Source organism: Natator depressus, chromosome 7 (assembly GCF_965152275.1).
Source record: "Natator depressus isolate rNatDep1 chromosome 7, rNatDep2.hap1, whole genome shotgun sequence".
NCBI classification, from domain to species: domain Eukaryota; kingdom Metazoa; phylum Chordata; order Testudines; family Cheloniidae; genus Natator; species Natator depressus.
Window position 1 is genome coordinate 112,076,124 of NC_134240.1, and position 25,604 is coordinate 112,101,727.

At 43.9% G+C, this 25,604-nt stretch overlaps 1 protein-coding gene across 3 annotated transcripts in view; it reads left to right on the top strand.

Moving 5' to 3' along the window:
* The first annotated feature begins 17,104 nt into the window (after positions 1 to 17,104).
* Positions 17,105 to 25,604, top strand: part of CCDC186 (coiled-coil domain containing 186) — a 55,421-nt gene continuing 46,921 nt past the window's right edge. For all 3 annotated transcript variants that reach the window (XM_074959298.1, XM_074959297.1, XM_074959296.1), the window contains exon 1: positions 17,105 to 17,276. The gene's annotated coding sequence lies outside the window, so the exon portion shown is untranslated. The remainder of the gene's footprint in view (positions 17,277 to 25,604) is intronic.

Below are 25,604 nucleotides of genomic sequence, written 5' to 3' on the forward strand. Positions count from 1 at the left end.
TGTAAAGCCACAACTTTTTTGCAGTGAAAACATCTGAGAGTGGCTTTTTCCAGTTTAGATTAAATTGCCTGGAAACAAGTTGAAATTCAACCAAAATAGGCTGCTCAAACAGAAATCCGATTGTCCACTGAGAGCAGCCCCTGGCTCTGCCCGCTAGGGCATGCTGCCCAGGGCAGGTGGAGTGTCCAGGGCTCCCCGCAGTGGCCTGGGTCCCTGGGCGGCTCTTACTACTGCCAACTCTGGCCTGGCCAGGGCCTCTGGAGGAAGAGGAGGAGCAGGGGGGCAGGGCTCCATGTCAAGTGAGGGGCCCAAATGTTCGTTGTTCCCAGGGTCCCAATAAATCTTAATTTACCTCTAGGCATGCGCAGACTGAGTCTAGTGACTTTCCTAGTTGGAGTGGCATGGTGCAGTGGGTTTGGTGACTGGGTTCACACGAGGCCTGGCTCTGGTATCGGAGCTAACTGATTATTTTACAGCTGATCTTAGGCTTGATTTATAATGGGTTCAGATGCAGTTAATAACACTGTAGATGGCACCCTCCAATCATTGTCCCTGCTGCAGTGCAAAAGTACTGGCTTTTGCACTTTTGCTGCCCTTTGTAATGCAGCCATTTCTGCACTTTGCACCCTAACTGATACCTGAGACTGCATTTCCATATTTAGTCTGCATCCTATCCTATGGTGAATACTGCACACTACGCTAGACTGTACTATATAAACTCACTGCATTTTGCTGAATCAGTCTTTCTCTCGCACTACCACATGCGCTCTGCAATCATAACAACTGTGTCTATCTAGGTCCTTACAACAGCAACCAACCCATCAACACAACATCTCAGTGCCTTGCAAGAGTCAGCCAAAATCTCAATAGGCCATTGGACCAATTTACCTGCTTACTTGCCCCATGATAATCGGTTTGCAGTTTGCACTCTGCATCTTCAAAGTCCTGTATGCAAATTAATTAATTGCACCTTCTAATTTATCATAACGCAAATAGTGATATACTGTCCTTGAAACAAGTGCTGGGCAATTTGGTCAAACAGCACCTTATTTGTTTTTTTAATTTATTATTATTATTATTATTTATTTTGCAGAAGAGTCCAGAGACCCCAGTCAAGATCAGGGCCCTGTTGTGCTACATGCTGTATAACTGCATACAAGGCATGGTCCCTGCCCCATAAAGCGTACAGTCTAAGAAGACAAAAATATGTCTTCATTTTATATAGCATAATTAATAGCATTAAGAGCCTAACTTCCTGTTGCATGTTCACCCCAGCAGTTAGGCATCAAAATGACAATGATACACATACGATTGTGGCATCACAACTGCATCCACAATTATTTGCATCTGCAAAAGTGAGGGCACAAAAGGGAGAATTGGGCTGAAAATCAGGTTCATAAATCTTCATTTTTAATGAGGCTTAAACAGGTAGCATTCCCACTCTGCTCCAAATAAAATCTGTACATACTGTATAAGGTCAAATTTAAATCCTAATTATAACAGCAGAACATAAATATCAACCTAAATTTTCCCTACAAGCCTGGATGCTCCTGAGGTTTTCCACATTGTTAACTGTTTCGTTTCTCATGTAAGAAAGAAGAGGGTGAATCACAGATGTGCATCATTTACTGTGAATGAACTCTCATTGTGGTGCCACAAGTCGGGGTGTTGTGTGTCGGTGCTTGGAAGTTAACACCATGTATTTTTGTCCCTCCATCAAGGAGCCAAACCCAAAGAGCACAGTAGACCTCATGAGCATATTCAAGACCCATCAAGTGGAAGTCAAACTCAAGGAGCCCAATGAAGCTCAGACAGCATACACAATCATATGCTAAACACTTGCCTAATCTACTGTGAGCAATGTCTCTCTCTGATGTCACGAATGAGTGGATCTTATTTTGTGGCAGAGCTTGGAAGAGAACCACCAGTTGTTCACCTGACATTTGACACCTACTCCTCTCTAAATTAGTGTGTGGTTAGAGTTAATTTCTGGATACAATGCAGAGCACTGTTTACTGCAGCTTTGAAACTATTTGGGGTCACCCGCACTAGAAATGTCAGAGATAAATTTCTCCTGCCTGAGTTCCTGCTGCTGAGGGAGTTGAGTTCAAAACAGACCACCTCAGAGGTCCGGTCTACAGACTTACGTCAACACAAGGCAGCTTACATCAACCTAACTCGGTAAGCATCTGCACTAAAATGTTGCTCCCACCAGTGTAACTCACCCACTACCCTCCACGAGAGGTGTACCACTTAGGTTGATGCAGTTAGGTCGACGCAATGTCATTGTAGACACTGTATTACTTATGTTGACTTCAGTGGCCTCCAGGAGGTGTCCCACAATGCCCCACCATGACCACTCTGGTCACCATTTTGAACTCTGCTGCCTGGCAGCCAGGTACACAGGTATACGCCCCTCCCCTCTAAAGTGAATTTTTGGAATATCATTTCCTGTTTCCTTGGTGTGGAGAGCTTACCTAACGACTGCCCACCTGAGCATGCTGGCTCCATGCTGCAGACATGCTCCTCCCTGCAGGATACAGTAGGTGGTGGATCTCCTGCAGCTGTGGGGGAAAAAGGCTGTGCTGGCACAGCTCTGATCCAACTGTAGAAATGTTGATATCACAGTAGATTGCTTGGGGCGTGTAGGAGAAAGAAGGGCTAAAAGAGGGACTTGCAGCTTTGCCGCATGAAAGTCAAGGAGCTGCGGAAGGTGTACCAGAAGGCCAGTGAGGCTAACAGTCACTTTGGTGCAGAGCTGCAGACCTGCCACTTTTACAAAGCGTTGCACACCATCCTCAGTGGAGACCCCGCCACCACCATGTGGACACTTCAGAGGAGTCAGAATCACTGGTCTCTGCAGTGAACAGTGAGGAGGAAGTATTGGACAGGGAAGAGGAGGAGGAGGAGTATGGGGGACAGGCGACTGGGGGATCCAGTGGCGCAGTGAGCCAGGACCTGTTTTTGACTCCAGAGTAATTGAGCCAGTGCTTACAATTCAGCATGGGCAAGCCTGATGCAGGGGGAAGGAACCTCTGGTAAGTATGCCGTTTGCTTTGATATTGCAGGGACACATCTGTTCATTTACTCTTTATTAATCATTCTAGAAGAAGTAGTGAAATAACCAAGAGAGGTAGAATTGCTATCTGTTTCTCACTCCCCGGTACAATTAGGCAGAGCGTGCCCTGCCAAACAATGTATTTATGTGCACCAGGATGTCCTGTTAATCCTCCACAGCGATCTTAGGAAACTTTCCTGAGGGTAGTCTGAAATCCTCTTCTGAAGGTTTCTGGGGAGGGCTGCCTTATTTTTCCACCACGGTAGGACATTTACCCATGCTACTCAGCAATTACTTCAGCAGGCACCATTGCAGCACGCAGCTAGCAACATATGGCCCCAGTCTGCAGCAGGAAGCATGCAGGAGATGTTCCCATTCAGCCTCCGTTACCCTCATGAGTGAGATATCAGCTAAAATCACTACCACCTGTGGGAAAGGGTGCCAGTATTCAGTTTAATTGCCCTCTCCGCATATACTCATATCCGTGAGCTATCCCATCTCCAAATGTCCCAACTTGCACCCTCTCCGTGTGTTGTACTCATCATGGCTAGGACTGCCGCCATGCTCTATAAATCTGAAGGAGAAGTGAGAATGTAGTGCTTGCAACTTGTGTGGATCTAGGGGAGTGAGTTCAGTATACTAAGTTTCCATTTATCTTGTGAATACCCTCACAATAATACCTCTGTGTGTTGTATCTTTTGCACCTGGAAATGTGGCTTTGAGAGTCTCCATCCACACCTGCAGAACGGTTCAGCCAGATAAGGAGAACAAAGTGAATGTGGGATGAATGTTCAAGAGATCCTGCAAGCCTCTCGTGCTTTGCATACCAAATGTGACGGGTTGGATCACAGAAACTGCCTTGGGGCTGCCAACTGATGTGCCAAGACTACTTCTGCCCCTGCTTTCCCTGCCCTAACAGCTTGGGACTTCAGTGCCCTACCTGGTTTCAGCCAGACCCGCTAGCCTGCTGGAAACCCAGATCCAGGTCTGAACCACGTCCCCTAACAGCTGTAGGCATAAACTGAAAGCAGCTTAAGAAGTGTTCCTGTCTTTAACACTTGGATGCCCAACTCCCAATGGGGTCCAAACCCCAAATAAATCTGTTTTACCCTGTATAAAGCATATACAGGGTAAACTCATAAATTGTTCGCCCTCTATAACACTGATAGAGAGGTATACACAGCTGTTTGCCCCCTCCCCGGTATTAATACGTACTCTGGGTTAATTAATAAGTAAAAAGTGATCTTATTAAATACAGAAAGTAGGATTTAAGTGGTTCCAAGTAATAGCAGACAGAACAAAGTGAATTACCAAGCAAAATAGAATACGCAAGTCTATATCTAATACAGTAAGAAAACTGAATACAGATAAAAACCTCACCCTCAGAGGAATTCCAGTAAGCTTCCTTTTACAGAATAGTCTCCTTCTAGTCTGGGTCCAACAATCACTCATACGCCCTGTAGTTACTGTCCTTTGTTCCAGTTTCTTTCAGGTATCCTTGGGGGTAGAGTGGCTATCTCTTTAGCCAGCTGAAGACAAAATGGAGGGGTCTGCCAGGGGTTTAAATAGATTTTCTCTTGTGGGTGGAGATCCACTCCTCTCTCCTATGCAAAGTCCAGCTCCAAGACAGAGTTTTGGAATCACATGGGCAAGTCACATGTCCATGCATGACTCAGTTTTTACAGGCAGCAGCCTTTGTCCACATGCTACTTTGAACATCCTCATGTAGAGTTCTTTTGTGGATTGGAGCCTTCCAAGATCCATTGTGCGTTAAGTGCTTCTTGATCGGGCACTTAACTTGCAAATTCCTTTCTAAAGAAGCTGACCAAATGCCTTACTAAGATTATTTAAAATCAAACAAGTATACAGCCAATATTCATAACTTCGAATACAAAAATGATACACGCATACAAATAGGATTAATAGATTCAGTAGATCTTAACCTTTACAGAGATATGTTACATGGCATATGTAGCGTAAAACATATTCAAGTTATGTCATATATACATTCATAAGCATATTTCCATAAAGCCTTATGGGCTTCACCGTCACACCGAACGCAGGGCTTGGAGGATCACCCTCACAGACAGAATGGACAGGGATAGAGTGGAGAGGAGAAAAGCTCAGGAAAAGGAGAGACACATGCAGAAGTAGGAGATGCTAGCACATCTCAAGTAGCAAACAGACATGCTGGAGACTCTCGTTGACCTTCAGGTTCAACATATCTGTGCTCACTTCCCTCTGCAGCACATAGAAAACTGCATTCTAGGACCTCTCTACACACCAACCCCCACCGCCATTCCACATGGCATTAGGGGCCACTACACTACCCCTAACAAACCACTCCAGAGGAGAGTATAGACAATCACAGCCACACATGCATTGACCTGTGAGAGAGACAGTAGGCATATGTGTTTGTGAAATGAAAATGACTGCTCTTTCCCTTCAAAGTTTGTTTCTCTGTATTTATAAAGTTTCATTCGGTTATAAATATGTCTATCTGCATGAGTTTGGAAGTCTATTTATGGAAACAATTCATCTTTATTAGTTCACAACATATGCTGGCTGGGGCTGACATCATTCACAGATAACAGCAATAGATGCATTTGCAATGTTCTATTACTACACACACCGCACTCAAAAAACAATTTGCGGTGCAAAAAACCCAGCGTACCAAAAAACCAATGCCAGGCAGAGCACACCACCGCAACACACATTACTGTGCATCACTATTAAAATGGTCTTTCAAAGCCTCATTGAACTCTTCTTATAACTCTGGTATCTGGCAGCTCAAAATCAGCAGACAGCTGTTTCACTTCTGCCCTGCACCCTGGCCAGAACTTTTCCCCCTTTGCTTCACAGATATTATGAAGCACACAGCAGGCAGCTATAACCATTGGGATATTTTTTTCACTGAGGACTAATCTCATGAATAAACAGTGCCAGCTGCCTTTCAAACCGCCAAAGGCACATTCAACTGTCATTCTGCACTTGCTGAGCCTGTAGTTGAAGCTCTCTTTGCTGCTGTCAGGATAGCCGAAGTATGGCTTCATGAGCCATGGAAGTAAGGGGTAGGCTGTATCTCACAGGATGACTATTGGCATTTCAATATCCTCAATGATAATCCTCTGATCTGGAAAGAAAGTCCCTGCTTGCAGCTTTCTGAACAGGCCGCCAGTGGTCTTAAAGATGCATGTGTCATGCAACTTCCCTGACCATCCCGCAATGATGTAGGTAAAATGTCCCCAGTGATCCACCCGTGCTTGCAATACCATAGGAAAGTGGCCTTTTCTGTTGATGTACTCTGGGAAAGGTGGCCTGGTGCCAAAATAGGGATATGCGTGTGTGAGACGCTCTGTACCTCGGGGGAACACCCTGCACCCCCATGTTCATCCTTATAATATGATTGTGTGGTATCCAATGCAAAGTTTGTCATGTTGGATGTCTTGAGAAGGGTCATGATGCACTGAGCATTGTTGTTATAGTAAATGTTATAGGTTGTAATTTCATGTATACAGTTATGAGGGTGAAAATGTGTCCTCATGGCTTAAAACAAGCCCAGGCAAAACTCTCCAGGAGCAGAAGGGCAGTTAACACCTCATCAGGGCATGTATGGGACAAACCCAGCCTAGTCTCACAGGAACAAAGGACACTGGCCTAGGCAGCAACAAAGGATCTATATTGGACTTTTGAGTGAGTAGCCCCCCCCTTCCCTTGGTCAGTTTGGGACTACAATGAAGTAATGCTCACCTGACTCTGAAGTGGGGGAGCAAAGCCAAGAGGGAAGAAAGAACATGATAAAAGGGAGAGACATTTGCCACGCTCTCTCTCTTCCACTTCCATCTACAGACACCACCACCAAGCGACTGAAGCGCTGATCAAAGGGGAGAGCCTGGCTGAAGGGCAACCAGCCACCCTGTGGTGAGAAGCATCTAAATGTGTAAGGGCATTGAAAGTGTTAAGATCAGTTTAGAATGCGTTTTGCTTTTATTTCTTTTGACCAAATCTGACTTCTTGTGCTTTTACTTATAATCACTTAAAATCTATCTTTTGTAGTTAATAAATGTGTTTGTTTATTCTACCTGAAGCAGTGCGTTTGGTTTGAAGCGTGTCAGAGACTCCCCTTGGGATAACAAGCCTGGTACATATCAATTTCTTTGTTAAATTGACGAACTCATATAAGCTTGCAGCGTCCAGCAGGCATAACTGGACACTGCAAGACAGAGGTTCCTAGGGTTATGTCTGGGACCGGAGATATTGGCTAGTGTCATTCGGTTGCACAATCCAAGCAGCAACTGGCCAAAAGTGCTCACTCACATAGCTGGGAGCAGCTTACATGCTAGAGGCTGTGCGTGAACAGCCCAGGAGTGGTGATTCTCACAGCAGAGCAGGGTAAGGCTGGCTCCCAGAGTCGAGGATTAGAGTAACCTAGCAGATCACTGGTCCAGATAACACCAGGGGAAAGTCAGTGGACATCTGTTGCCCCGCCGCAGTTCACGAGCCCCATTGCTGCAAAACCATCCACTATGTCCTGCACATTGCCCAGAGTCACAGTCCTTCGTAGCAGCTGCACAAACACCTTGCACGCTTGCATCACAGCAACCCCCAGGGTAGATTTCCCAACTCCAAATTGATTCCGAATTTATCGCTTTCACACAGCAATCACCACTCACTCGCCACTGTCAGTGCAGCTCTCATTTTGGTGTCACTGAGCTGGAGGGTAGGGGTGAGCTCCACACACACATCCAGGAATGTGGCCTTGTGCATCCGAAACTTTTGCAGCCACTGCTCATCATTCCATATCTGCATAGTGATGTGATCCCACCAGTCAGTGCTTCTTTCTTGGGCCCAAAGCCGGCACTTCACTGTCTGCAGCTGCTCCGTGAATGATAACAACAACCATGAATTGTTTCTGTCTATGCCACACATCAAGGTAGCCGCCAAAGAATTGTCATGTTCCCTGCGGCCCCTCTGGTGGCTCTGCAGATACTGCAGGATTAGGCACCCATGCTCACAATGCTCATCACAATAATGCAGAGGTGTGCAGGAGCCAAGCTTCTCACACAGATGGCGGACCTTTGGGTTTGCAAGGCTTTTGAAAAGAGGTGCAAAACATTATAGGATGCAGATAAAATTATGGGATGGAGAAAACTGCATCATGGGACATTGAAATCAGTGACTCCTGTGCAACTCATTTCCCCCCATAAGGCATTACAAACCCTTCCCAAAACAGTCTGTGCCATGGGCAGCCGGTGACCTGGCCACCGGGGAGGGTAATCCCCGGCCCCTCCCCTTGTGCCTGAGGCCCCACCTCTCCCTTTCTGCCCCCTCTCCCTCCCCTTCTACCTCCCCCTCCTCCGCAGGAGCCCAAAGCACCCCCACCGCAGCCCCCCAGCCCTGCACCGGATGGCCGGGGGCGAGGGGGGGCAAGGCCCCAGCCCCAGTGCACCACAGCCTCAGCACCCACAGCTCCTGGGCAGCGCAGCCATTTTGCCCCCAGCCCCAGGTGGCTGGGCAGAGTGGCTGCCGCGCCCCCAACCCCGGGGCTCCAGGTGGCCCAGCAGCCGCACCCCCAGCCCCGGGGCTCCAGGCAGCCCACCCTGGAGTGCTGGGCAGGCGGTGCGGCCCAGCACTAGCCACCGGGCAGCCCTGAGTCCCTGCTAGATTGTGGCAAGTCGTACAGTGGGATAGCTACCCACGGTGCACTGCTCTCTGCATCGATGCAAGCACTCATAGTGAAGACATGCACCGCCGACACACAATGAGTAATGTGGACATGCAAAAGCGATTTTATTACTGCGGTGGCTATGCGTAGATGTAACTTAAGTCAGCTTAATTTTGTAATGTAGACTTACCCTGAGTCACCGCTGCTGGTAAACTGATATTATCTTTTTGAAGGAAGGTTATCACAAAAGGTAACCTTATTTAATCAGAGTTGGAATCTGCATAGTCCTACTATAGAGCTGTGGCAGTGAGCTATAGGCAGTTGCTGGCACGGTCTCTGCAGTGGATTCAGTGCTGCATCACAATGTACTCTTTCTGCTCTATGAAAGAGGGACCAGCAGACCAGTCAGAGATAATTTAATGTCAGCTTCTAATTTTCAGCACTCTGTTTATGTCTGCCACCCCTAAGTTTAGGAGCTGAAACTGAATTGTCTTTATTTTCAATGAGAGTCTGGTTGTCAGGGCACCAATTAAACAATACATTAATCATGCTCCATTTGTTCAGCAAAATTATTGCAGTTGTTTTCACTCTGTCCCTCCAGAACATTAACTGAGTTCTATGAAGGCTAAGGACATTCACTAGCTTCACTATTAGCCACACAATGTGCCGTTGGGATCACACTCGGCTGCCAATGGAAGATCAAAGTGATTACTTTTTCTCAGATGTTGGCTACGGAGAACTTTTGTATCCGTTTCCCCTCAGGCATTAGATTTCAGTTGAATCTACAAAAGTTGCCGTCTTGCTCAGAACATGTTTGGGCAACTTTGGGTTTCTTCTTAAATTGGATTTAATTGGCTACACTCCACAGCTGGTAACCCTGTCAGCCGCCAGGGCTAAATGTTACATTTCAGCAGCAGACTGCATGCAAGGGTGTTCCAATAACTAGTATTTTGTCTGATAGCACCAATAAAATTAAGTGTCTGTCAGCATTTCAGCTGCCAACCTCATTTTATATGAATTCAGAACTTTGCTGTAAAAATGTGTTTGCAACATGAAACTTAGGACACAGCGTCTTGACCTAGGAGCACATTTTGTTCTGAAACGTTTTAAACAGATTTTGCATCGTGCGCTAGAAAACGGTGCTGCTTTGTCTTCTATTTTCAGTTCATTTCTTCTCTTTTCCCCCGTTCCTTTGTTCTTTTCCCCTTTCTTTTACTATGCAGTATTATTTTTTTTATTTCAGCTCAGTTTTTGTTTCCCCTTCCTCTGTCTACGCAAGATAAGGTTGTACCCGTTTTCCAGCCCCATTGCAGCTTTGCAACGATGGTAGTGTTAATGAAGAAAGGCTGCAGGTGTTTTCAGCACAGTGTCCTGAAATCCAGGTCTACACACAGTTCTAAGAATGCTTCAGCCTGGTCTATTTTAGTGTTTACACCCTTCTTTTTATGTGGCACTCTTCACCATAGTATCTGAGCACCTCGCAGTCATTAATAGATTTTACCCTCACAATACCCCTGTGAGATAGGGAGGTATAATCCCCCTTTTACAGATAGGGGATTGAGGAACAGGCTGAATTAAGTGATTTGCCTAAAGTCACAGGAAGTCTGTGGCTGAGCCAGAAATTGAACCCAGGTCTTCTGAGTCCTAGTGCAATGTCTGTTCCCCTAGTACATACATTCTTCCTTCACCTCAATGCTCCTATCACCAGTAGATGGCAAAATCCAGTGGTGACTCTGTGGGAGCTCAGAGAAGAAAAAGCTTGTGCTGGTAAACTTCTCCCTGGGAGGGTTGATCCAATGCCATGTCTCAATCAATTTACTCATCAGTAAAATAGTGATAATACTGGTTGATAGTTCAAGAAGGGTTTTGTTACTTATGCTACACTACAAATAAAAGGTGTCGTCTTAACTTGGGTTAGCTAAATCCATATTAGTAGGGTGACCAGATAGCAACTGTGAAAAAACAGGACAGGGGGTGGGGGATTAGAGGTGCCTATGTAAGAAAAAGTCCCAAAAAATGGGACTGTCCCTATAAAAACAGGACATCTGGTCACCCTACATATTCGCTAACCCAGGAATGGTGGCAAAGACATATCAACTTAGCTTATAACTTAGGTTAGTAGCTTGAGTTCAACCCAAGGCTGCCCTGTAGGTCTCAATGAGTTAAAAGCTATTTTAACCTGAGTAAATTAAACCAGGTTACATAATCTAAGTTAAGAACACACCTTTTTTTGTTTTTGCGGTGTAGACATATTCCTATTTGTAATGTACTCTGAGTTCCTCTGATAGAAAGGTCTATAGCAATGCAACATATCATTACATTTTTAGGTAAAGAATGGAATTATTGTGTAAACATCTTTTTGGCTTACCCCCTCCCCTTTTTTTGTTTCCATTTGATAACAAAACAATACCCCTAAGCCAAAATCAGCATCATCCAAAAATGATTAAGGGATAAATCCTGCCCCCTTCTCTGCAATGCAGGGGGCCCTTGTCTGCTGCAGAACAGATGTGGTTCCATTGCACAGGGAGAGAACACATGAGTCTTTTACACTATAAATTCTCTGACTCAGGGATTGTCTCTATAACTGTTTGTACAGCACCAAGCATAAGCAGTGCTATCGTATAAATGTTTATTAATAATAATAACACCCTATTGTCCCCTAATCTAAGGTTCTCACAGGTGATTTGGGAGTTATTCTAGCCCTAAGGCTGGAGTAGAAGCCAGAGAGAGCAGATAGGGTAGGAAGAGAACCTTTCTGCCCATTAATCCTACAAGCTGCCTTAGTGTGTGCCATCAGTAAAGGGTTCTAAAATAATTTTGTTTTAAATATCCTTACCGATGTTACAAATGGATCTTGGGATTACTGCAATTTAATAATTTAGGCAAATATTCTCCATTCCTAAACTAAAGGCACTGACATCCCAGTGAGGGCAGCGTTGTGAGAGGAGTGAGAAGCAGAACTTAAAGGAGCATTTCCTGGTTTCTAGAAGCTTGTGGGTGGAGTTTCTTATAAAGCCAACGTTCATTTCAGGGATCTGTAAGGAGACCTTTATGGAGCATTTTGTGGTTTTCTAACATTTGAGCTGGGTGTTTTGAAATCCCACTTTCCAGAAAAATATGGGGAGGAAAAAAATCCTGTTCTACCACAGGTTTCAGAGTAGCAGCCGTGTTAGTCTGTATTCGCAAAAAGAAAAGGAGTACTTGTGGCACCTTAGAGACTAACAAATTTATTTGAGCATAAGCTTTTGTGAGCTACAGCTCACTTCATCAAATGCATCCAATGAAGTGAGCTGTAGCTCACAAAAGCTTATGCTCAAATAAATTTGTTAGTCTCTAAGGTGCCACAAGTACTCCTTTTCTTTTTGTTCTACCACAGTAACTTTAAGTCCACCCTAATTATTTTTTTAAAGAAAATGTATATGGTACATTTAATTCCAAAGATTCCTAAAATTGTTCATTTCAGCTTTGAATTACAGGAGCTGAAGAGAACCGCTGACTTCATAGGTATATAAAAAAGCAAAGGAACTATCTGTTTTCCTACTGTAACATTTAAGAAATGGATTGTTTTTCCAGCAGAGAAGAAGCAATTGCTTCTTCTGCCAGCTTCTCTGTTATGGTAAACATAGGTATTTTCCCTTAGGTAGTCAGCCAAGGTAGGTTTTTCAATTTATGTCTTCTTATAATTAATAAGTGCCATTTTGTGTAGTTCCTTGCATCCCAAAAGTCTTTGTGGACCATATAAGAATCCTTTTACCTGCTACTGAAATGCAATGCAGACACGTTTAGGACTGAATGCCAAGGCCATTTTATCGATCTATCTGCTAACCTAGGATCCTATCTCTGATCTTACACCAGTGTAAATTCACTGGATGAAATTCTAGCCCCCCTGAAATCTGTGGCACACTGTCATTGACTGCAATAGGGCCAGGATTTCACCCATTAACTTCAATTGATTTACACTTAATTGGCATCAATGTGTGAATCAGGCCTAGAGACCTGTGAGTGCATGGGGAGTGGATATAATTCTCTTTTGGGGTGAGGATAAGCTACTTTTATTATTTATTACTTAGGCGCTGATCCTGCAAGGACCTCTGCATGGGTGCCTGTGTAGCACCACATCCAAGTAAATGAGGGTTTGCTCATGCAGAGCTTCTTGCAAGACTGGGGCTTTATACAACACAATACATGTATCACTTGCCCAAAAAATACAAGTTAAAATGGGGGAAAAGGAAATAATGATGTAACACAGAGGAGTCCTGGGAAGAGACTGATCTTTGTTTTTTAACCCCAGGCACCTGACATGGGCTAGGACTACAAAAAGGTTATATATGCCAATAGCCACTGACCAGTTACAACTGGTACTTTGAAATACTACTTCTTTTTTTTTTTTAAAGCCTTATGCAAAATTACTGTAAGTATGTATACCTATGTATGAACAATGTTATCAATGCTTGCTATTTGGTGCTTTTCCTAAAGCCCCCATTGCTTGAATAAAAATAATTGCATGAGAATCTCAGCTTTCTTTCTTTTTTTTTTCCAAGTAAGTTTCTAGCCCTTATGGCTGCAGAGAAAATCTTGATAATGTGAAGTGAGTGTACCCTAAAGGCTCAGAAATCAGAAGGCAAATAAAAAGACTCCTGAATGGTTTAAAAGGCATGAGATTTTCTTTAAAAAATCATACAATCTTGTGATTTTTTTTTTGAGCCCTGACTTATGTTTTTTAATGCTTGAAGTTGGCAATATTGTATACACACAGGTTTAACTTTCCATATGGGAGTAGTTCCAGAAAACCCAGTGTGACACTGGCAGACGAGGTGTCAGCTCATGCCAAAGCCCCAGGTCAATTCCCTTGTGTATCAGTATAGATCAAACTAATTGTTAAGTGTATATGAATGTATTTGGTTTTTAAATGTCTTGAAAACTAAGGGGATGTTACTTGCATTGTTTTCACTATCTGTATCCTGTTATAATGTAATAGCAAACATTTACATTGTGTATACCCCTGTAACTAAATAACCCATTAAATGAGCCATCAAATGAGAAAAAAGCCTTGTGAAATGCAAATGAAGAACTTTAACAGAAAAATGCTAATTTCAAAGCAAGTGGTCACTGTGAATGATGATTGGCAGTCAAAGACTCAAAATAGGCAGTCAACATTCCTCACTCTCCACCATCAAAGGAAAAGCCCATGTGGGTAGTGACACTGTCAGCTTGTTTTCTGTGAGAAGGAGCTATAAGAATGGATTCAAGGAAAGATCCCACATCTCTGGATTGTTTGGATTCTAACAGGCAGAATGACTGAACGAGGAGACACATCCCCAGAGTTATTCTGGGTAGCCCTGAGAGACTTTTGGGAAACTGGCAGTTTATTACATTGCTGCTACCATTTGGAATTACAAACTGTGACTCACCTGTGCCTATATTTTACCTGCTTTAACTTTGCAATAATGCTCACTTCCTTTTCTTAGCTAATAAATCTTTAGTTTACTATAGAATTGGCTGCCAGTGTTGTCTTTGGTGTAAGAGCTAGAGTACAGTTGGTCTGGGGTAAGTTACTGGTTCCTTGGGACTGGAAGCAACCTAAATGTTATGTGATCTTTGGTGTAAGTGACCATTTATCACTAAGTCCAGTTTGTCTGGATGGCAGGATAGACTGGAGCAGGGGTCGGCAACCTTTGAGAAGTGGCGTGCCAAGTCTTCATTAATTTAAGGTTTTGCATGCCAGTAATAAATTTTACATTTACAGGGGCCCCCGATGGAACCCCAGATTGGCAGCGGGCTGAGCGGGGCCGGCGGCCAGGACCCCGGCTGGCAGGGGTCCAGGCGGCTGGAACTCCAGACCAGCAGTGAGGTGAGCGGGGCCAGCAGCTGGTATCCCAGGTCGGCAGCAGACTGAGCGGGGCCGATGGCCAGGACCCCAGCTGGCAAGCGGCCGGCAGCCGGAACCCCAGACCATCAGTGGGCTGAGCCGGGTGGCGGACAGAACCCCAGACCGGCAGCAGCTCACCTGCTGCTGGTCTGGGGTTCCGGCAGCTCCTGCCAGCTGGTGTCCCAGCCACCAGCCCCGCTCAGTCCTCTGTCGGCCTGGGGTTCTGTTCACTCAGGCCAGCAGCAGGCTGAGTGGGGCCGGCAGCTGAGACCCCGGCTGGCAAGGGGCCAGCAGCCGGAACTCCAGACCATCAGCAGGCTGAGCGGGGCCGGCGGACAGAACCCCAGACCGGTGGTGGGCTGGGGTTCCCTCTGCTGGCTCCTGCCAGCCGGCAGCCGGGACCCAGGCTGGCAGCAGCGTGCCAGTAAAAATCGGCTCACGTGCTGCCTTTGGCATGCGTGCCACAGGTTGCCGACCCCTGGACTGGAGCATCTAAGGAGACTGTCTGTGATGCCATGGTAAGAATGGTATGGTGATCCAGTTCACATTTGGTACTGGCTTGGTAAAATCTAATTATAGAACATACCACCAGTTTGGGGTGTCTTTCCTGTTTTCTGACAGTCTTCCTTGAGCTGAGCCACTCCAAACAGCCTGACACCAGCAGGACTATTTACATTTCTAAAATTATTCACAAGACAGTGCAGGTTTGGGGGCATAGTATACATGTGTCTCTATATACATATACAGAGGAACCATCAACATGTGAACATACTAACTAGCCTTAAGTATCTGCATGATATTATATTTTGAAGCTTTGTCCATCTCTCCCTCTATTTCTACCCAATTGTTGCTACCACTAGTTGAGTCTTTGTCTGTATTTTAGGTCCTGATACTGCAAACATTTACACACATGCTTTAGTTTACCCAGTGGAACTACGTATGTGCATAAAATCAAGCAAGTGTGCCAGCATTTGAGCCCTTGACTAGAAACCCTCTGAGTCCCTGGGTCCACATCCCTTTTTATTTTCTGAAATCTGTCTGTATGGTGTTAGCTCAATTTTGAGCACTGAGTGTATACATAATACAAAAATAATAATCATAACATGAAGAAAAGACAAGACAGGGAGGTTGAGGACTGAAGGCAAGATGATCATACAGGCACTTGGGAAGCTAATGGAGGTGACTTGAAGGGTAAGTTTAATGTTTTAGTTATAGAATATATGTATTTTTTTTTAAATTCCGGGTACAAGTTGCAACCCTAAGAAGGTGAGTATTCCTTGAAATCAGCGTGATCACTCTTTAATTAAGATTTGCAGGTTTGGAATCTTAGTAAGCTTGATTATAAATAATTAAAAATTGGTGGTTAGGGCACCAATCTAGGACTTGGGAGACCTGGGTTAAAGTCCCTGCTTTACTATCTGGGCAACTCACTTAGCCTTTCTCTGCCTCAGTTCCTTATCTATGAAATGGGGATAACAATATCTCTCCATCTCACAGAGGTGTTGTGAGGATTAATTAATTAAAAATTGTGAAGTGCTTTGAGATCTACTGATCTATATAAGAGCCAGGTATTATTATTCTAACTAATTTCAGAATGGCTATTAAACCTCATGCTTCAGAGCCCAAGCCAATCTCTAATCATAAGACACAAGGGTGAGACGTAATGTATGGGACAGGTTTTCCCACATCTGCCTACTGCAGGGTTTTTACACCTTCCTCTGAAGCACCTAGCACAGGCCACTATTGGAAATAGGGTATTGGACTAGACTTTAGGTCTGATGTAGTCTGGCAATTCCTATGTTCCTAATACATTTTGTATACTTTTTAGGCCCCGATTCCGCAAATTATTTTGTATCTGCCCAACACTGAAGTCAATGGGCTTACTTATAGTTAGGTGTACGCTTATGTAGTTTGCTGAAGAGGGCCCTTAGTTTTCACGAGTGCACATTGGGACTGTGAGAGCACATAAACTAATAATGCAGTAAAGGCGTCCGAGATACTAAACAGCAATAACAAATAATGCAGCAAAGGAGTACGAAGAAGGCTTGGTCTACCCGGCCAACTTATGTCAGTGTAACTGCGTCACTCAGATTTTCCACACCCCTGCACAACCGAGTTACACTGACCTAACTCCCAGGGCAGCCAGCCCTGTGTTGACAGGAGAGCTCCTCCCACACCTACTGCCTCTCCAGGGGGTGGCTAAACTACACTGACGGGAGAAGCAATCCTGTGGCGCCCTGTGAATGTAGACGAGCCCCGAGTGGGAGCTGTGGTCCCTCCTCCATGAGGCCCTGGAGCAGGTGCCAGTGGGAGGCATCCCTCAGTCGGACTCCTGCCGCCGTTCATCATCCTCATCATTGCTAGCGTCAGGCCTTGTGAGTAAGAGACGGGGAAGCGCCGTGCAAAAAAGGTGGGGCAGGGACACAGGAGAAGCCTTTCCGCGCCGTCAACAAGCACCTCCCCGCCAGCCCGAGGCACACAGGCCGGGCCCGCTGCGGGCAGAGCGCCAGCCCCGCCTCCCGCCCACCCGAGGCGGGCAGGCCGTCCGCGGCCGCCATCTTTGTTGATGTGTCAGCGCCCAGCTGCGGCCGGGAGCTGCCGCAGGAGGAGGAACAACGCGGGGGACCGCGTCGCGGCCATGGAGGCGCTGCCGCCGCTCTGGCTCCCACCCTCCGAACAAGCGGGTAAGAGGCCGCTGGCTGGGGACGGGGAGGCTGTGAAGTCCAAACCGGGAGGCTGTGGCCGGGGTCAGTGGGACTGCGGCAGGGAGGGTGGAAGTGGGGGTTGGCTCGGTGCATTTCAGCCCCCCTGTGCCCCTGCCCAGCTCTCTCCGTCGGTGCCGGCCCTGGCTGATCGCTACACTCGCGTTAGAATTGCTTCGCTAGTTCGCCTCCCTAGTTTGCTGCTGAAGAGTTTTAACCCCGATGCTTAGGACGCTATCCCAACCCCCCCGCTCTCAGGAAGAGTTCGCTGGGGAAGCCTGGTGTGGACAAGGGAGCTAGGATCATACTGATGGTTTATGGTTGTCCCGCTTCTCTTGTCTAAGGATCTCGCAGCACTTTATGGCCAGGCTGGTTATTGAAGTTCTCCCTCTGCCCGGGAGTTAGGGAAACCTTACTGTAGCCACTGATCCAGGGGCGCACACAAACAGAGGCCACACAGTGAGGGAGGAAGAGAGGACCCAGGAGTCCTGACTTTCTTGCCAGTCAGCGTTCTAGAGCTGCCTCTGTAGGCGTTAAGGTGCACAAGTATTTCTTTTCTTTTCTTGAATAGGATCGTCACCGATGATCCTGGTGTGCAGCTGCCTGCTGAGTTGTCTGACAGTTTAGTGCTTTTATTTCCTTCTCCAAAGTATCAAAAGTGATTAGGTAATAAAACCCTAAGGAGCTTTGGTTTTTCTCTAAACACTGGTTTCAGAGTAGCAGCCGTGTTAGTCTGTATTCGCAAAAGAAAAGGAGGCCTTGTGGCACTTTAGAGACTAACAAAATAAATGGACACAAATCAGACGTCAAGAATTATAACATTCAAAAACAGTTGGAGAACACTTCAGTCTCTTTGGTCACTCGATTACAGACCTAAAAGTTGCAATTCCTCAACAAAAAAACTTCAAAAACAGACTCCAGACAGACAGAGAGACTGCTGAATTGGAATTAATTTGCAAACTGGATACAATTAACTTAGGCTTGAATAGAGACTGGGAGTGGATGGGTCATTACACAAAGTAAAACTATTCTCCCCTCCCCCCTTCCTCAGATGTTCTTGTCAACTGCTGGAAATGGCCCACCTTGAGTATCACTACAAAAGGTGTCGTCGTCGTCCCCCCCCCCCGCCCCGCTGGTAATAGCTCACCTTAAGAGATCACTCTCCATACAGTGTGTATGGTAACACCCATTGTTTCATGTTCTCTATGTACATAAATCGCCACACTGTATTTTCCACGGAATGCATCCAATGAAGTGAGCTGTAGCTCACGAAAGCTTATGCTCAAATACATTTGTTAGTCTCTAAGGTGCCACAAGTACTCCTTTTCTTTCTCTAAATACTGAGAGCCAGAGCTGCCCCTAAATGTGCATTGAAAACTAATAATAAAACAGCAAGATTTAATGATTGCTTTAATAATAATAAAATATTAACTGTGGTTATTCTGTACAGTGGAAACTACAGCAGACAAAATTTACTTTGGGCTTTTGTGTGTGGTCTTTTCAATTGCTACTTGAAATGAGATTTCAATGAATCTGTTGCAAAGGAATCCAGGTGCAGGTAGCTGTAGTTGGAGTGACATCAGTAACTTGTGGCCTCTATGGGAAAGGGTCAAGTTTAGGAGAGGGAAAAAAGCAAAATGAAATTGAATACAAGGAGGTTAAAGTCTTGATTAGGCAGCTTTATACCATTTCCTCATTCAGAAGCTTTAAAGTGTCTAACTCCTGCTGTGTATCATCTGATTTTCCCCCCTCATATTGTTTTTTCCCCCTCTGTGGAAAGTGTTGATTATATTTTTACTGTCCTAATGCATAGAGTGTACAAAGCCTTCCCATTGTTTCTGCGGTTTGTGCTTCTATTATACACTTGCGGTTTTTGTGGTAAAACTATGTGAAGGCTATGGAATAGCTGACATGAAGGGATTTTTTTTTAACCTTGCAGGATTACTGCAGTACAATATGTATTTTCAGCTTTTATTTATAAGAGCTGTCTGAAGTTCCAGGTTTAAAAATGGGAGGTTTTACAGCAACTCAGGCAAGAAGAAGAATTCTGTTTGCGTAGTCCATATTTTTAGCTCTGATCCTGAGAAAGCAATCTTCACTGGTGGACCCTTTAAACCCACACAGAGTTCCAGGAACCTCAGAGAGACATTTTGAAGATCTGGGCAGGTTGTGTTGCAGGATTGATTTTACACATGAAGATCCCAATCTGCCCTTTTATTTCTTTTTAATACAGTACTCTTATTTTTGTTGTTTTGTTTACTTTTTCTTCTAGTAGAATTTCCTTTATGAAAGGTAAAATAATACAGTATAATACTAATAATGCAGCAGTCATAAAAAAAATCCCAAAGTGCTTCATAATATCAAATTTACAGATACTAACTTTAAAGGGACATTATCCAGGTGAAATCTAGTTGGCTTTATCAAAATAAAATAATTTTTAAAAAGTAGTTTCATTTCCTTTGAGTCTTCCCTGCTAACTTCTTGGATAGAATATAGTCACAATTTCCTGCTTTATTTAAAAAAAATGTATATTTCTGTGCTATTGCTCTCTGGAAGACTCTCATGAACAGGGGAAAGTGATAAACTGACTCTTCATGGGAAACAGTGAAACTGGCTATACAGAAGTGTGGACAAGTGTGCACTCAGTAGTGGCTTTTAAAATGTAAAATCTCATGTGCTCGTGGGAATTAGGATCATGTTTTCCTTCATAGGTTCGTATAGTTCCTAACTCCTGGGAGCACATGAGATTTATATTTTAAAAGTTAAAATTAAAAGAATATTGTGTGCCCACTATACTACTCATCTTTAACAGACCTCTATTAATGAATTTACCTTTAAAGCTTAGTCACTCATCTGGGTCTCCTGAGCACTGATATTTTGGTCCCATCCGCACTTTTAAATGTTTGCAGGGGGACCTTGTTGTAATATAGAAATGCTCCAGCACAGTAACACATGAGTCTGACTGATCAGTATATATGGAACAGTACCATATTTCAGCTGTTCTTTAACTTTGGACTTGCAGGGTTGTAGCAACTTTTGGAAACTCCTTTAATTAAAAACCCATTTTAGTTCACACTGGCTCAACCCATGACTTAGTTTTCAATTTGTGGTCTGCAGATCTCTGGGAGTCTGCAGCCTGTGTCTAAGATTTCTGCACTTCCGTTCAAAATTTTTTAGGGTTCTGCAAATGAAAAAAGGTTGAAAAACACTGACGTAGCCAACTCAGGGTGCTACAGTGTTTTAACTAGCAATGGTCTGGGGGAGCTCTCATATAGACAGGTTACTAGGAGTTAATTGGCACTTCAGCAGGCAAGTCATCCACCCCTGCCCAGAGCGGGTCTGGATGACATGGTAGCTAAGATGCTGCTACTGCAGCAAGGCTACACTAGGGCTGTTGCCAGTGGAGCTGCACTGGTTTGAGACATGGGTGGCTGAACAGTATAGAAACAACCAGGTTTTGTTAGGAATGTGTCAGTTTAGCTAGGAGGGTGCTAAGTCTTTTCTACACTGGGAAAATTATGAAATATGTTTCTGCACTGCTGCAACTCCCCCAATGAAGGATTATTTATCTGCTTGTCCCTCCCCTCCCCTTCCTTTTGTTAGCAAGCCCTTAGAGCTTAAAGGCTGTTTTAAAACCCTGTTTAAAGATTACTGGTTTTGGGCCCCAGGCCAGCCCCATTGCTGGGATTGTAGGATTCTGCCTTGCCCTCCCCCGACAATTATGAATAGATCCACTTTGACTATCACATGTACAGTAACCTTGGAACCAGACAGACTAAATATTAACAGACTCTGGTTGCCCAGTGACTTGCATTCTAATTGTAACAAATCTAGCCCCAGTGGTAAACCTAACCATGTTGAAGTTTATCTTCAAGTTGAGCTGTGATTGGTTTCACTGCCAAAACATCAATCAGATCACAATATGAAGTCTTTGCAGGATACGGGGAAAAACTCAGAGGTACCTCAAAGGAATCATGTAAAAAATACATACTAAGGTAATGCACAAGGTGTGACACAAGCAAAGAAAACCCAGTTAAAACAGCATATCTTGTTTTCCAATTCCTTTAGAGTGAGTCATAGTGCTTTGAAGATATACAGTCCTGAGTTTTGCACCTCAGTGCTGAAATGGAGCAACCTGCAACCATTAAATATATATAAATAGCATTAAAACAATTAAATAAAATGATAGTCTGATACTCTAAATTTCCTTGCTTTTATGTACTCTGCCAGTCTACCTTTATCCCTCCCATCTCCTGAGGCTTAGTGCTCATAACACAGTGAGGCTTTGTCTACACTGGGTCAGAGAGCTGTGTCAATTTACTCTTGTGTTTAGAGCACTGTTACAGCCTTAATACACCGTAGACTTTTCCATTCCTGTTACAAACAGATTTGTGCCCTGACCACGGCTGCAATCCTCTTTGACTTTCCCTGCGTAGACAGGCAGCCTGTAACACAGTTTGGTTCTACCTCCATGAGCCAAGTAAGTGATGTTTGAAGTAACTATGATTAGGACTAGTGTCTTATAGTAGCAATTTTTGAGAAATCTCCTACTTCTGCCCTACCACTGAAGGGAGTGCTAGTGTAGACAGAGCTCAGGTGGTTTTACTGCCATGTTGCCTAGACCTGCACTGTCTAAATAGTAGTAATGGTAATAAACTACTTGTCTCAATCAAACAGGGAAATAGAAAGTTATACTATATTAAGTAAAGACCTTTAAAACACAGATTTTAAACATGGTTTAGTTCAAGCCAAACCATGTTAGAAACCATCTTATCTGTAACCATGTTGAGCCATGTTTGAGTTGAGCTCAAGCACTTTTCCTTAATGGTGCTTAAACACATGTATACCAGCACTGAGAGGCATATTCTACTCCTGTTGCGTGCACGGAACGTATCATTCTTATCTTATTTAGTAGTACACAGAACTAAAGTACAACTTTTTTTTTACATGGTGTCTTCTATCCATACTTTGTTCTGAAACAATGGAATGGAACTTAGTACAGGATTGCTGGCTTTATGTTGGAAATCAGCAAGCAAAGTGAACGCCGCCAAGTGGTACAATAATATGATCAAACTAGCTGTCCTAGAAAGAATTGCTTGCAGTACAAGAGGCGGCAGAAACAATTTCTTTATTTTAAACACACAGGTTCTCAGACTGCTGTTCGTGGACCCCTGACTGGTAGCTAGTTGATCAGAGTTGTCTCTCTATCTTGTTTCAAGCTTTTAAATTCCATTAAAACATCACTAAAATACATTAAACACTTTCCCCGTATTATCCTTCTGTGTGAGCAATCACTATAGTTGCCACAGGGATGTTACACAATTAGGGCTAGGAATAAGTGGTCCATTCAGTTTTTGAGTGAGCAGGGGAAGTGGTCCATGTGGTTATAAATGGGAAAGAATAATCATGGGGAAATTCTGCCCCCCCCCCCCCCCAAAAAAAAAATTCTGCACACAATACAGTATTTTAAAACTTTACATATTTTATTTGTCAAAATAACACTATATATAATCACTCCAGGTTCAATTATTTTTATAATTTATTTAAAAATAAAGTCAGAAACTGTGTCTGTAACAATACAGACACACACAAAATTTTCCCCCCAGGAGCAGAGAGTTAAAACAACCCAGTTCCTGTTTCTCTGCTACCTCTCCCCCGGAGTCCAGCTCAGGGTCCAGACATCTCTCCAGATTCCACCCCACTCAGACACTCACACCCCCCCAGAGCCCATCTATGGGCCCCTTCTCCCCAGCCCAGATACTTGCATGCACCCCCTACACCCCTAGAGACCAGGGAGCCAGAGGGAGAAACAGCCTGATCCTGTTGGGATCCAGGCTTGTGTGCAGTTTCCTGCATGCTTCCTCCTGGGCGTGCCAGGAACTGCAGCTGCCCAGAACCCTTGCTGCTCTTTCCTCCTTCCCCTGGTAGTGTCTTCTATTTGTGAGCTGGGCTCTGCTGGGTCCAGTGGCCCCTAGGGGCGGCCATCAGCTCAGCAGCTCAGTTCTGGAGGTGCGGGGAGTAAATTCTGCACAGAACATTAATTTCTGTGCAAATTCTGCATTGTGCAGTGGTGCAGAATTCCCCCCAGCAGTACAAGAAGGAGTGCATGAGATTCTCTGTATTATTAAGCTGTCCATGCTACAAAATGATTGGTCTCTAGATCTTTATGATTTAATGAAGTTCTCAGTCAGAAACGGGTGGCTCAATTATATCTATAATAAAATATTGTGCATTATTAGGTTAGCATATTTTATTATCTCTGGTATGTTTGGAATTCATTATATTTGCTATAGAGTTAACAACTATTGTGATAAGAAAAGGAGTACTTGTGGCACCTTAGAGACTAACAAATTTATTTTATTGTGAGCTTTTGTGATGCATCCGATGAAGTGATATGTAGCTCACAAAAGCTTATGCTCCAATAAATTTGATAGTCTGTAAGGTGCCACAAGTACCCCTTTTCTTTTTGCGAATACAGACTAACACGGCTGCTATTCTGAAAACTATTGTGATATCATTGGTCGCTGCATAATTTGAGTCACAGCAACTGATCTGCACTAGCATTATTAAAGAGTAGGGTTTTGTGCTTGTTTTATAAAGGGCAGAAGTTTGTGTGTGTGTGGGAGGAGGGAATCTTGAACCTATAAGGGAAATTTTAGACTGACAGAACATAATTTCCCCAAGATGACAATTGGCTAGAATCCTAGGAAACTATACTGGTAAAAAGGCAGTTACTACTATAACTTAGGTATCTCTCTGGAATCATTCATCTATCTTACTAACCAAAATCAGTGTTGAGACTGGAGCAGATGCGAAAGTGCATGATTTTGCTGCTGAAAACGTGCAGAAAATTGAGTCATCGAGCTGATGGGAGTTGCTGGCCAGTCTAGACGCAGAGTTTATTGGTATGATAGTTAACAAGGTTACTGAAGACAGAAGCCGGTCTAACTTTTGAAAAGCCAGTTGGCAATCGAGCAAAACTCTCCTTGACTCTGACTGTCAATTTACTTACGCTTCTGTAACCTCATTGCTATTTGGTGTCTATCACTGCTACAACCACAATGATGCCTATCCGAGTCACTGACTCAATTCCATCTTATCTGAAAGTATCCCTTTTTACTCCCGTCTTTTCTAATATTGCACAGTCCTTTGCCCTGGCCTCCCTGAGTCCCATCTCTCCAGATTGCACCTGCCCTTTCACATGTACAAAAAAACCCCATGATTATATGAGCATCATCCTCAAACAGCACCCACTGGTCCAATATTCATTTAAGGATCTGATTCCAACCCTCCCTTTGTTGTTAAAATCCTCCATAGACTTTCTGTAACTGACTTCATGGACCTTTGTTTCTTCTTTTGAACTTCTAGCAACAATCTCTCTTCTCTGTCACTCTGCACATGCTCTGACCATAATTGTCAACTCTGTAGCATATATATAACTAGCAGCAAGCATACTAGAGAGAATAAAATATGCTAACCTAATAAAGCACAATATTAATTATAGCCGTAACTGATGGACCTGTATGAGAGGCAGCTCCTCTTTAGTTCTTGTCACGTAGAACACAATTTCTTTATTTCTCCAGTTAATTGATTCCCCATCTCCTTATGAATCTTGGTTGAAAATACATTTTTCTCACTTGCCTTTACTACTTAAATTCTCTCTCATTTACTTCTGGTAGTATTGTTTAATTCAATAAAGTGTGTTGAGATGCAGCTTGTATGAAAGACACCATGCAAATTAAAGATGTGTTGTATTATTGACTTGGAAATAGAACAGGAAATCTAGTTGTCTTGATCTATGCAATGAACTTAAAACAATAACTGAAGATATCCTGTTCTATTAAAAAATCTACCCTCCCCCTCTCCAGACTGGTGGAACGACTGAAGTACAAAGATGTGTTCAGTCCTTTTACTTTCAGCTGAGTGAATGCTTTGAGATTTGAGTAACAACATAGCTGTCATATAATCCAAGCTGCAAGAGCTCTCTGTTCAATTTTAATTGTTAGACTGTAGTATGTGTACAGTACATGTGTCATAAAGCGTGCTCTGATGACAAATGCATATCTATACATTTCATAGACACTGATTGGGCATGCTGACCTATTTCTTTCCCTAATTAAATGATTACAGTTAGTGACCTTAGCCCCTGAGGCCCATGGTTTTAAATTAAAGTTTAATTTTTTTTACCACAAATCACATAATTATAAAAATTCAGAATATTTTGTAGTATCAAATCATTATTCCTTTAATACTACCCTAGTGTAAAACTATCACTGTGCGATGAAGTGTAGACCATGCCACATTGCATCA